This window comes from Tauraco erythrolophus, chromosome 19 (genome assembly GCF_009769465.1).
Source record: "Tauraco erythrolophus isolate bTauEry1 chromosome 19, bTauEry1.pri, whole genome shotgun sequence".
Taxonomy (NCBI): Eukaryota; Metazoa; Chordata; class Aves; order Musophagiformes; family Musophagidae; genus Tauraco; species Tauraco erythrolophus.
The window spans coordinates 14,866,947-14,878,798 of record NC_141483.1 but is presented as its reverse complement, the minus strand read 5'-3'; positions in this window follow the sequence as shown (position 1 = coordinate 14,878,798).

The following is an 11,852-nucleotide window of genomic DNA, read 5'->3' as shown; positions in this document are numbered from 1 at the left end:
GCAGTGCCAGGAAAAGAGGGTTTTTTTGCTGGCCAAGCTAAAGCTAACAAAAATACCTAATGAGTAGAAGAGCTGAGAAGCTCACGCGTTTAGCTATGTCTAAAGTAACATGTGCATACTGAACGTGGGCATGAAAAATTAATTGCAGAGACGCTATCAGATATACCTTCCAGAGCTGGTTGGACTAAAAAAAATAATGCTATTTTTGGTAACTATTTTAATTAAAATATCTGGGGGCAAATTTATACCATTCCCTCCCACCCCCATTTTCTCTCTAGAACAGGGCAAAGGAAATTCTGCACGACAGCCTGAACACTGCCAGTGACTTGCATCCTGCAAGCTTCTAGTCTCTTCCCTTCCCCTCTCCAGCACGGGTTTCTCTCCCTGCTAACCTCCATCCCTCTCACCCAGACCACAGATTCCCACCCATCTGAGCTACTCCCCCTCCAGCTTCCCATTCCTGACCCCACTGAATTCGTCAGGGGGAAGATGGGGTGGTTTGAGGAGCTCGGTGCAACGTGGCTACAGCTCGGAGGAGGACGCAGTGAGTTAGAGAAGCCCTGCCCTGTCCTGGGAGAGAAGGAACTGAACATGCTGGAAATCCATGAGGGTGATGGACGTTAGGACACCCTGTACACTGGGGTTTGGGAACGCAGCGTGTGGCACTGGGGTGGAGCATTCCCTGGAGAGCTGCAGATGGGAGAAGTATGTGGCAGTATGTCACACCAATGTTACCTGAGATTCCTATTAGCTTTCAGTATGGAAATATTCCCTATTATTGCTCTAAAATATAAGTGCATCCCTGCAAATGAATAAGTTGAAAAAAGAAACCACGTTTAAAATGTCAAACGGTATCTACCAGCTGAAAGTGATAGTCACTGCCCGTAGGAAGAACAAAGGCAGAGCAGACCTTTCTGCTGTGATGGCACCTTTGCTCAAAAAAAGCAATGCAGGGAGAAAAAGCTGGAGATTCAGTCCAGTGTAACAGACAACAAAGTACTTGTCCAGATGTTACTCTATGCTGCAGGTGCAACGTGCTTCAGAAGAGACTTTGGAGGCAGCTGGGAGAGATAAGGCATGACCGCCTTTTGCTGGGAAGGATGGCTATAAATGGGCCAGGGAAAGCAGTTAGAAAGGTGCAAATGACTACAAAACATTGGGCAATCCTTGTTCCTTTTCACAGGACAATCCTAGCCTGTAGGCTTGATGACATACAATTTCCATGATTAAGTATCTGTTAATTAAACACACATATGTAATTACTAAACGCAAGCTGTTGGAGCTCTTAAGAAGGCTAGAGGTCCTGCCGTTCGGAACAGAAGGATATTGTCTTGGATTCCTAACACACATTTGTGAAAAAATGCCCAGTTTGACTAGTGTGTCACATCTCATTAGGGAAGTGGTGTAGTTTAGTTAGCTGACCTTCAAGCAACGCTGAAGAGGGAGCTACAGCAAACGCAAATACGTTAAAGGAAAAGTCCTTTGAAAGAAGCATCTGTAACCTCACCTGTGCAAAGGGAAACTTGTGTCTGAAAATCCAATATTTAATCAAAGCCTTTCATAACTGGGAAACTTGGTTCCACGATCTTTAATCCAAAGAGGAGTATTGTTGATGGATTACCTGCTTTGATAACTCCGGCAAAGCTAAAGATTCAATAAAAATTGACTTTGTCTTGTAGCCCACTGCTGACTCACTGCGTGCTGCAAAGAAAGAGCACAGAGAATGATTTTACAAACTCTTGTAAGGCTGAAGACTGCTAGAGTGAGGATGGTGAGATGGGCTCCTTCACCAGCACAGACTGGTATGTTCCTTCCCAATGAAAATTTAGTACATGGTCATTTATAATATTTAGAGCAACGAGCACCTGTGCAACAGGATGGTTCAATTCCTTCTTGTTCTGGGGTGTCTTTACAGAAAAGCACCACCTGATAGTGCAAAAATGTTCGCTTCATGACAGGAAAGGCCAGATGCTCTGTTGCAAAGCAGTAAAAATGCCCTTGTTGAGGTACACAGAGGTATCTTCATTTTCAAATGCGGGAATAAAATTCCTATTTCGCATGAGAAGCACTGCAAACTGTTAACGCGTGTGAATCCATCTATCACAGACAGTCGGAGCTTATTAGAGAAAAGAGTTGTTCATCACCACCTTACACCTACAGGAAGATTTTCAGTAAAAAAGTGAATGTAGTGAAAAGATCCAACAGTGCACGATCAGGTCAGATTCTAATTAATGCATGTGTCATCACACGACAGGCAAGTTTTAAATAATGCAGAGCTCAAAGCAGTAAAACTCTGTAAAAGCAAAGCCTGGAAACAAAACCTGTTGTTTCATTAAACTTAAAATACAATTTGACTCTGTCATACCAATGTATATGAGCTATCTGCATTAAATTGTGTTTAATTTAACTCTAGAACTATAGGGCCCAATTAAAAATAATGAGGCCTGTCTCCAACTGTCAGGCTCAATTAGAGATAATGGGAACTGATAGCTCCTGGAATAGATTCATTTTGTCTGATAGACGAACTGGGGCAGGGGTCTTGGCAGGGGTCATTGGAATAGACCCGGCAACAAAACATGGGTCATTCCAGCTTAAGGAGTCCTAAGGAACCTAGTTATTAAATAAGGAAGTAGGAAGTAAATCAAATCCAAAAGCACATGAATAACCCCAACAGATTCTTTTTTGTGCTACATACCGTATATTGCCGCTGAACTGCCCATTCTAAACCAGCAAAATATAGAATGTGTAAAGGTTGAACCTATTTGACAAGACAAAACCAGAAAAATCAGTGCCCAGCTTCACATTCCAGTGCCAGTTTTCAGGAGTTTAGCAGGATCAACATTTTTCTTAGGGAATGCTCCAAAGATTGTAGCAAATCACTGAGCTTTTATTCTCCATCAGTGTTGTAAAAAATAAATCCAGGGAAGACAGTTTGGATGTATTATGAAACCCGGCTGTCTTGGCGGCGTTACGTACGACGAACGGGCTACTTCCTATTCAGCCTGAGCAATAAAAACAGGAAAAACTTGTCAGCTTCTGCTTGCAAAGGTGGAATGGCACGGCCAGACCAACGCAGCAACGCGCCCGAGAGAAACGAAACCGTTTGTCCTCGGAGAAGCACGGCTGGGCGACACGGCGCCTGACGACTTTCAGGCACTAGACAGTAGCTGTCATTTTAGATGAGTAATTAATCTTGAGCCGAGAGGGAGATGTGGAGCCCTGTTGACTGTTTATTCGGCTAGAATGACAGCCAGTGCCTGCCAGCCCTGCCTGGACCCTGCCCGGAGGGTAGCCTCTCCCCGGCGGAGCTTGCCCGTCCATCCATTGTCAACAGCAATGACTGGGAGGTTGGCGTTGGGCAACCCTGACGCGCCGTGCCTTGGCCTTTTGTTTCTCTGGGAAGACACTTTTTTAATCTAATGATATCTTTCTCAATGTCTAACATATGGGTGCAACGTGCCGCCGACGGCACTTCTCCTCTGCTCCCCTCCCCCCCTGGCACGTCCAGGCCTGCAAAGTCAGGCTTTGCATTTTAAATCTGCTCTCGTGACTTCGGAGGAAAGAAAGAATAGTGAGTGTTTGAGCTTCTCCCCAGTCCGACTTATTCTCAAAGAATGTGCAAATTTATTATTTGACCCATTGTTTTTCTTCCTACTTCCCTTCTTGTACACCACGAACCTCACCAGGGGACTCTCCGTGGCCACGTTCTAACAGCACAAACACGTCCTTGCTAAAATTTTCTTCTATGAAATACAATGTTGGGTTACTGGCAGATACAAAGGACTGATGGCATTCCCCTCTCCAGTGTCTTCTCTGGGTTGAAAGCACCGAGAGGCAGCCAGCCAAAGCTCTGGGTGACAACCTGCTTGACTTGACCCAGACGTCTGTTCACTACTCAACAGCTACACTCAGTGGGAATCAACACAGGCAGGAAGATCTTCGGAGCCTGAGCCATGAGTATCTCTGCGTCTGTGTGATGCTCAGAACAGGGCGCAGCTTTCAATTACAATCCTAAGAAATGATACAGCTTTAAAAAAAAAACTAACAAAAAATGTATATATTATTTCCTGTAGTCTGAAATCTATCCAGCTCGTGTCATGCAGCACTTGGGAAAACAGAAGCACTGAGGTTTTGGAGAATTCTGTTATTTGTAGCAGGTGTTGCCTGCACCCAGTACAGAAACTGCTCTTAGGATGCACAGCTGTGCATCTCTGGAGGGAATTCAGGGTGTGAGTACAAGTACAAGGCTACGTGTACGTACCCGTACTTCCATGCAGCGTTGGCTGTGGAAGATAACTAAGAACTTGCAGAGGGATGTGACCTTGTACTCATACACCTGAACACATACATCTCTGTGTATATATATCTATACACACATCATACACGTGTTTTTAACCCCTCAAAAGCATTATGGAATATATTAATTGTTGCACCCTTCAGCTGGAAGAATCAAATGCTTTGCTAACTTCCTTCTCACTCAAGCCCCATGGCTGTGGTCAATGCCAAGAGGGACATTCTGTGAGATTTTCACCTCCCTCTGCCTTGATCTCACCCTGCGAGTCTCACAGGTGTGTAGCACCTTCGAGAGAGAGATGTAAGCACGATGGTAAACCATAGCCACACCTCCCTTCCCCACGGCAGCAATCTGCCATGGGTTAGCATCCTGAAGACCATGACTTAACAGGTGGCTGAACTCAATTCACAACTTTGAAGAGAGTTCAAGGCACTCCTAACAAAAAGATGCCGCATTTCCTAGACAATTTACCTGGAAGAAGTTGCTTTCAGTTCCATTTTTGCAACTTTTCAAAGTCAGAGCTATTTTTCTGACCTGTGGTCATTAGGATTTGGGAAACTGGGCCAAGTTCAAGTACATCGTTTCTATAAGAAAATTTAATTTTTCCTTCATCGCAACAGCAAATGATGATGATATTTTTGCATTTCTACAGCCTCTTCCACCAAGGGACCTGAAAGTTTTACAAAAACTAATGAGTGAAGCCCCAGCAGGGTAACAGAGAGGGGCATCATCTGTTTTACAGAAGAGGTAACCAAGGCACAGACAACCACGTTATGGCACCACCTGTTCAGCAGACTCACCTGCACAGTCATTTCAGTGATAAATTCCAAATAGGAAATTTTGTGGCATTGAAGTTTACATTTTCAACACCATGCAGTAAATTTGGTTGCTTCTAGTTTGATTGTTTCTAATTTGTGTGTCTAGCTCAACTCAGCGCTCGGTATTCAGCCGTTCTTGTAACACGCTGAAAAATGAGTTACTGACTTACCCAGCAAAGAAACCCAGTATTAGCAAATCCTTCAGAAAACGTGGAAATCTGTTCTATGCAGGACCATACAATGGCCTGTGATAGTGTTGGGCAAAGAGAGATTATTTCCCAATCACCAGTTTAGACCCACGACTGGTGTTCTGCACACTTCGCCACGCCACTTGCCATCATTGCAAGTAGAATTTGACTTTTGTTTCCAGCGGTATTTTCGCTCTTTATTCAACAGCTCATTTCCTTTCCCACTTCCCAGCCTCCCTCCAGAGCTCCCTGGCAGCAGCTTCCCGCAGGAGGGATGCGGTGCAGTAGCCCGGAGTGAGCAACAGGGGATGTCTCGGGATCGGAGCAGGCAGCGCACGGCCCTGGTCCAAATTCTTTGACATCGCTTTTTCCATACAGAAGATAAAAACTATGAGAAAAAACGAATTATCCCATTCCCTCAGCTGCTCCAAAATGACCCTCTGCTATACGTGTTTGGAGGGAACAGGAAAACATTTGGCATCAGTTCGCAATATTCAAGGCAAACAGTGAAAAAATGAAAAAGATGATGAGAAAAGGCATTTGGACTACATTTCTTTTTTTAAATCATAACTTGACAGGAAGGTAACAAAACCCTAATATTACACAGTAAAAGATACTCTGTAAACATTATGAAATTTCTCAGGTTTTAGGGCACATTAAAACGTAAATATTTTTCAATTTAAAGTAGTAATTTTTAAATGTCTAATTTTTAAATTACTAATTTTTCAATTTAAAGTAGTAATTTTTTTTTTTGCTTTTTTTTTGCTCATCTATGATGAGATATATTCTAATCAGAGCCCTGTGTAATAAACTGAACTACTTCAGACAATAGTGCACACTATGATGAATAAATCTTAACCATTCCAAACCATGCTTCAGTAAACCCTCCTGAATACTTCATTTATTAAAATTTTAAGTTTGGAGCATTACATAGGACCAACTGAAGTGTTTTAAGCTGTGCTATAGACAGCCACAATCATGAAGCAACAACCCTGACAACACTTGGGAAAGTGCTCAGGGTGTGACAAAACGACAAAAGCCGGGAAAATCAGATTTAATGTAGGAACTCCATGTTCACATGACATTGAACTCTTCTCATTTCACCCGAGGGCACGGTGCCATAATTTAGAATTTCCTGGTGTTTTAATCAGATGCTCAGCTTCACAGAAGGATACATGGCACTCGAAGTCATGGCAAGTAGGAAAACGCTGAAATAATCCACACTACCGGCAAGCAGTGAAGGCGAGAACAAACACATCAAACTTCCATTTGCCAAGTTGGCCAGGCACAACATTCTGATGCTGAGTAAAAGCAAAAAAAAGGATTCACTTCTCCGTGCAGCTGTAAAACGGTGCTACAATCCCGTGTTTATATAGCACTGAAGGCAAAGCCAAATGCCAACTGCTAGATTTCAATCTCCATGTATCAAATGCCACAGAGAGGATAGTTTTATTTATGGCTAGTTCTCCTCCCTTGTGAAACCAGAGATTCTTTTGACTCCAATGGCCAGGACTAGACCCTTGGTTTCTCTTTAGTTTCACAATAAAATCAGCTTACTGCAGCTTGGCGGTGCCATCTCTCCTACAGGGCTCGGAACGGGTACGCCCAACTTTCTGCAGCAGGTGCATCCCCTGAATCAATTTCTACTGCTCCACAAAATGCCCTTAATTTGGAATAAAAAGTGAGACGTTGCTATCACTTAAATCTGAAGACTGTCACCACCAGAATAATCAGACGTTTATCTTTCGCCGAGAATTCGAAATACAAAGAAACTCAGCAGGCAGTCGACGAGTTCCCCCGGCCCCATCTTAAAAAAAAAAAACAAACCTTATGGAAGGAAGAGAGATACATAATTCATCTTGAAGATGGCAGAGACTTTCTTTTTTTTCCTGTTGAGTGGTTCTGGTTTTGAACTGGCTATACTGGAGCGCATCGTAGCACCGGGGCACGTCCCATCACTCAGCTGGTCACCGATGGCCTGTAGCAGAACCTGCCAAACAACTGGTTTATTCTCTCGTGATAGTAACCCAGGAAACAAATCTATGATGACACTGGTACGTGCATTCGTGAACTTCGTGGCCTTGTAGGTCACTGGACAAATCTCTCTAAACTGAACTGTTGACAGTTCCTTGCAGGGTTCCCCACAGGAAACCGAAGGTTAATTGACCATTCTTTCAAACCATGAAATGCTTTTGAAAATGTTAGTTTTAAGTCTCGCAGCCTAAATCTGATGAAACAGCGTGTCTGTACCGTGGTGTCTTCTAATTACTGAAATTAAGAATTCTGGCCAGCGAAGGTGCAGAAATGGTTTAATTAAGATTTCTGTGTCGTGTAAACCTGAGACAATGCTCATCTAAACTGTGACATCGTTCAGAACAGAGATGCTGAGGTAGCAGGGTACCTGCGAGAGAAGCTGCTCATCACAGAACTGGCTACTTCTCGATTATGTTAATTTGACGATGGCCTTATTAAGAGGAGGGATCTTCAAATTTTCAGTCTTAGATCCTTAGAAAATATGTACATGCTTATCTTCGCTCCTGTGGATGGCCTCACTGACTTCAAAGGAATTATCCCTGTGTTGGTTTCTGCAGGATTCTTCCACCTGTAAAGTTATATAGTTATGCAAATACTCAGCACCGGGAATCCCAGAAAACACGCGGCGCTCCTAAACGGCTGACAGGAAAGTAGATTTGCTTTTGTGAGGCACGACAGATGCGTAAAACCAGTTACGTGTTCTCCTAAGATTTACAGAAGGTAGGAAGAAAATGGAAATCAATCGTCCTGTCACAGATTATGAAAGTCCTTTATCACGCTGCATTTGGGCTTTACACATTCAGAGTATTACCCTGACATCCCACGGGTGTTATTTTTTATTTGAGATAAAATGTGACAGTGTATATGTCGAAAGTATTGCAGAAACAGAAACCAGGAAAAAAATGTATATTATTAACACTTTTCTCCGGAAACCTGAAGAATACTCTACTACCAGCATTTCTAGTCATGGTTAATTAGATTAATGCGATCAAGATGACCTGAAAATTTTAAATCCCAAACGAGACTCTGGCCTTTCTCTAGCTGTTTTCTTGTCACCACATTTCCAGGTAAGAAACACCAGTTTAAATGTGGCCAGATTGTGATCGTCAGATGACGCCTGTCTCTCCGGGCAAACTTAATTCCACTCTGTCGGGGTTAGACATTGCCACAGCCTGGCTGGGAAGCAAGGTGGACCAGACTGGACACTCTCTGACGCTAATCAGTTATGCTCCAGGTGTCCATCACTGTGCGAAACAACTGGTTTAGTCTTTCAAGGGCTGAAGATTCAGCTGTGCCTCCAACCGAGGCAACGCATTGCCCGCGGAGACGAATTTCCCCAAGTACTTACGTAGCCAACGTTCATTGCTTCTGTGACAAAACATTGTCTATTTATCCAAAGTGAAAGCAGATAGCTGCAAAGTTTTCCTTTATCTTCTTTCCTAACTTTTTGTCTACAAAGAGGAAAAACTTTACGTGAGCACAGGTGTGGATAAAAGCATTCATTGTCGTTATCCGCACAACACAACCCATGGAGAGATGCTGAAAACAACCAGGCACATTATTTTAGGAAAAGCTCATGACTATGGTGAAGAAATAGGTGAGTCCTACCCGTGATTCTCTGCAGTCTTCTTCAGCTGTAAGAAAACCACAGTCTGTGAAAGAGCAATGAAGAGATCAAAAGTGACAATTTTGTCAGCAGCGTGCTCTGTCGCTGAAGTGGCCTCTTTCAACGACAAACTGGATGGTAAATTGCATCCATCAGCCAGCAGCATAGTGATTTCCTTCCATATTAGAAAAAAATAATTTTTGAAGTATACCTTTTATTCCCAAAACGCAAAATAAAAGCATTAATACTACGTTTGCATAGTACAAAGACATGTTCTATTTTCACTGCCTAAATATAGGACATTAAAAATTCAGAGTGACATTGAGTTTCTGTTCCAACCTTTTACACCTACGTGTTTCAAGAAGGGAATATTACCTTCTGCACATGCTGATACTCATTGTCACAGCACATATCTGCAGACAACAGCATGTTTCCAGGATGCAATTTTAGCTTCACTCCCAATTTTTCTCGTTTCTACCATCTTGTACGAGGCACTGTACTTCTGGAAGTATCTATTGTGCCGGAGGCTAAGGAAAAATGCACTAAAACTACATTTCTCAGAGACACTTTCTCATTAATGAAATTTTGAGGGCTAAAATCTGCTAACAGCCTGCGATAAGAGCAATTATGTTGGACATTTGAAGTGGTGGAAAACATGCCAGCCAACCAGAATTCTCTTGTCACAACACTTGCTTGGTAATATTGTACGTAATAACCGTTGCACTGCACAATTACACTATCTATAAACTACATTTTGCCCCAAAATAGACAGTATGGAGGCGAAATACTCTTGCAGTCCACTCGCAAAGATAAAATTGTGTTGTGTTTAGGTTGAAGTGGCTAAATTATAAACAGGTTGTCAGGGTTTGTGTGTCCTAGGGGTCTGGTTTTGCCATTCTCCCAGCTCTTACAGCTCATATAACGACGGTTCTGTATTATTTCTCCTACAGGGGCATTTAGAAGCCCCAAGCCCATTTTCCAGGCACTCTGCAAACGTACAGTAGAGAGATGGTTTCAACCTCAGAGGAAATTATATATCAAATGCCTAGTTTTGTTTAGCATCTCAGAGAAATTCTAAGACACATGCAAGTATAATGGGAACCGTCGAGGTGAAAAGAGCACCTATCCCCAAGTAGGTTTTTTTTCCTAAACTTCAGAATTATTCCGTAACACTGCATTCTAAAACCCACATCTTAACCCAAAGAAAAATTAAGCTGGGACACCAGCAAAGCAGCTGCTCCTTCTAATTACACACCTTACCCCAACGAACCCGGACACACTGTGATGGATTACACGGCAAGACGGAGTTTGTTCCCAAGAATTAAAAGTTTTACATTAAAACCTGTGAGCAGGTCAGATGGCAGTTTTAGCTTCACAGCTGCACAGGGCAGCAACACCATCTTCATGAGGATGAAGATTAATTTCTTACAGGCCAGACTGCTGGTACTTCACACAGAGTAATAGTTTTAATAACTAGATTAGTTCAGTAACTAGATTGGTTTAACAGTGATGGTTAGAAGCTGCCAAACTCCTTCTAAAGGCATCACCATTAGTTTGTTGCCTAAAGATGGAATAAAACAACGACGGCAACAACAAAAGAATAAGAAAAGGAGTAATTGCCTCAGAAAGTAAAAATGGGACCCTAAGGGGAGTAAAAAGCAGGTTTCCCTTTGTTTGTGATACATATTATGAAACTTTTCAATAGTAAAGGCGTTTTAAAATGTAGCTTTTCCTGAGCACGCCAGGCACTAGGACCTCCAGTGTGCTTTCCTCACCTTAGCCGGGAGGAAGGCCTTTTTGTCCGTTACATCCATGCATGTAATCAGTGATTGTGCCTTTTGTAAAACTCCGATTCACCATCTGTACGCTCCCAAGTGGCTAGGCGAGCGCTAAAACCCCATCCCTATGGGATTAATCTGCAATTTCACACTAAATGACTTTTAAGTATAATTTGTTACGATACAGTATTCTAAAATCAAAAACGGTCAGTGCTGCTGCATTGTAGTAGAAGGAGGAAGCTTGCAAAGTTTCCTGTATTTAAAATGGGTTGTGCAGAATCCTCTTGCACATCACTTTCATTCGGATACGAATGCACACGTCTCGGGAAAAGAACCTTTGGGTAATAGAAATAGCTGGTTTTTATTTCTGGGAGAAAGAATACAAACACCAAACACTCTGTGCACTGGTAGGGGGATGGAGCGTAACGTTATTTCCCATCTTGTTCAGGGACTGAGAATTCGCCTGACGAAGTTGCAGGTTAAAACGTAAATAGAATGTTTCGCTTTTGTACTGAGGGGAAGGAGGGATGAATTTTAAAGGCACTGGGTAAATAAGGGAGGAGCTAAAGAATCTGCTCTTTCACATAAAACAAAGCTGGCTTGAAGTGTGCAAGGAAATTATTCCTTTTTAAGACGCACTAACCGCTTTCAGAAGCACCCCGTTTCACTAAATAGAGGGCACTGATCTTAATTCACATCTTTATTTTCTCCACACTTTTAGACACACGAAAACTAAACCAGAAAACATGTCAAGCGAGGAGTAAGATCGAGGGTGAGGACACACTAATGTCCTTTTATGAAAATGATGATGAGTAAACATGAAGCCATGCTGGCTTCAGCACAGACACCGTGAGTCCCAGTCCAAATTCATCCGAGGTGGAGGAAATATTTTGATTTTACAGCCTGACTAGATGGAACACAGAGGTCATCAAAGTCTTCACAGAGTTCTCATAATTCTCTGCTTTTGAAGCTTCCTCAACTCTCCCTTGTTTTGGTGTTTTGTTTTGTTTTGTTTTTTTTTGGTTTGTCTCCTAAAGCACACTTGAGAGCGCGGAAAATAGAACAAACTTGTTTTATGATGACCTCAGCTGGTAGCAAAATGAATTCAGTTCATCATCCAAAGGAAGCTACTAC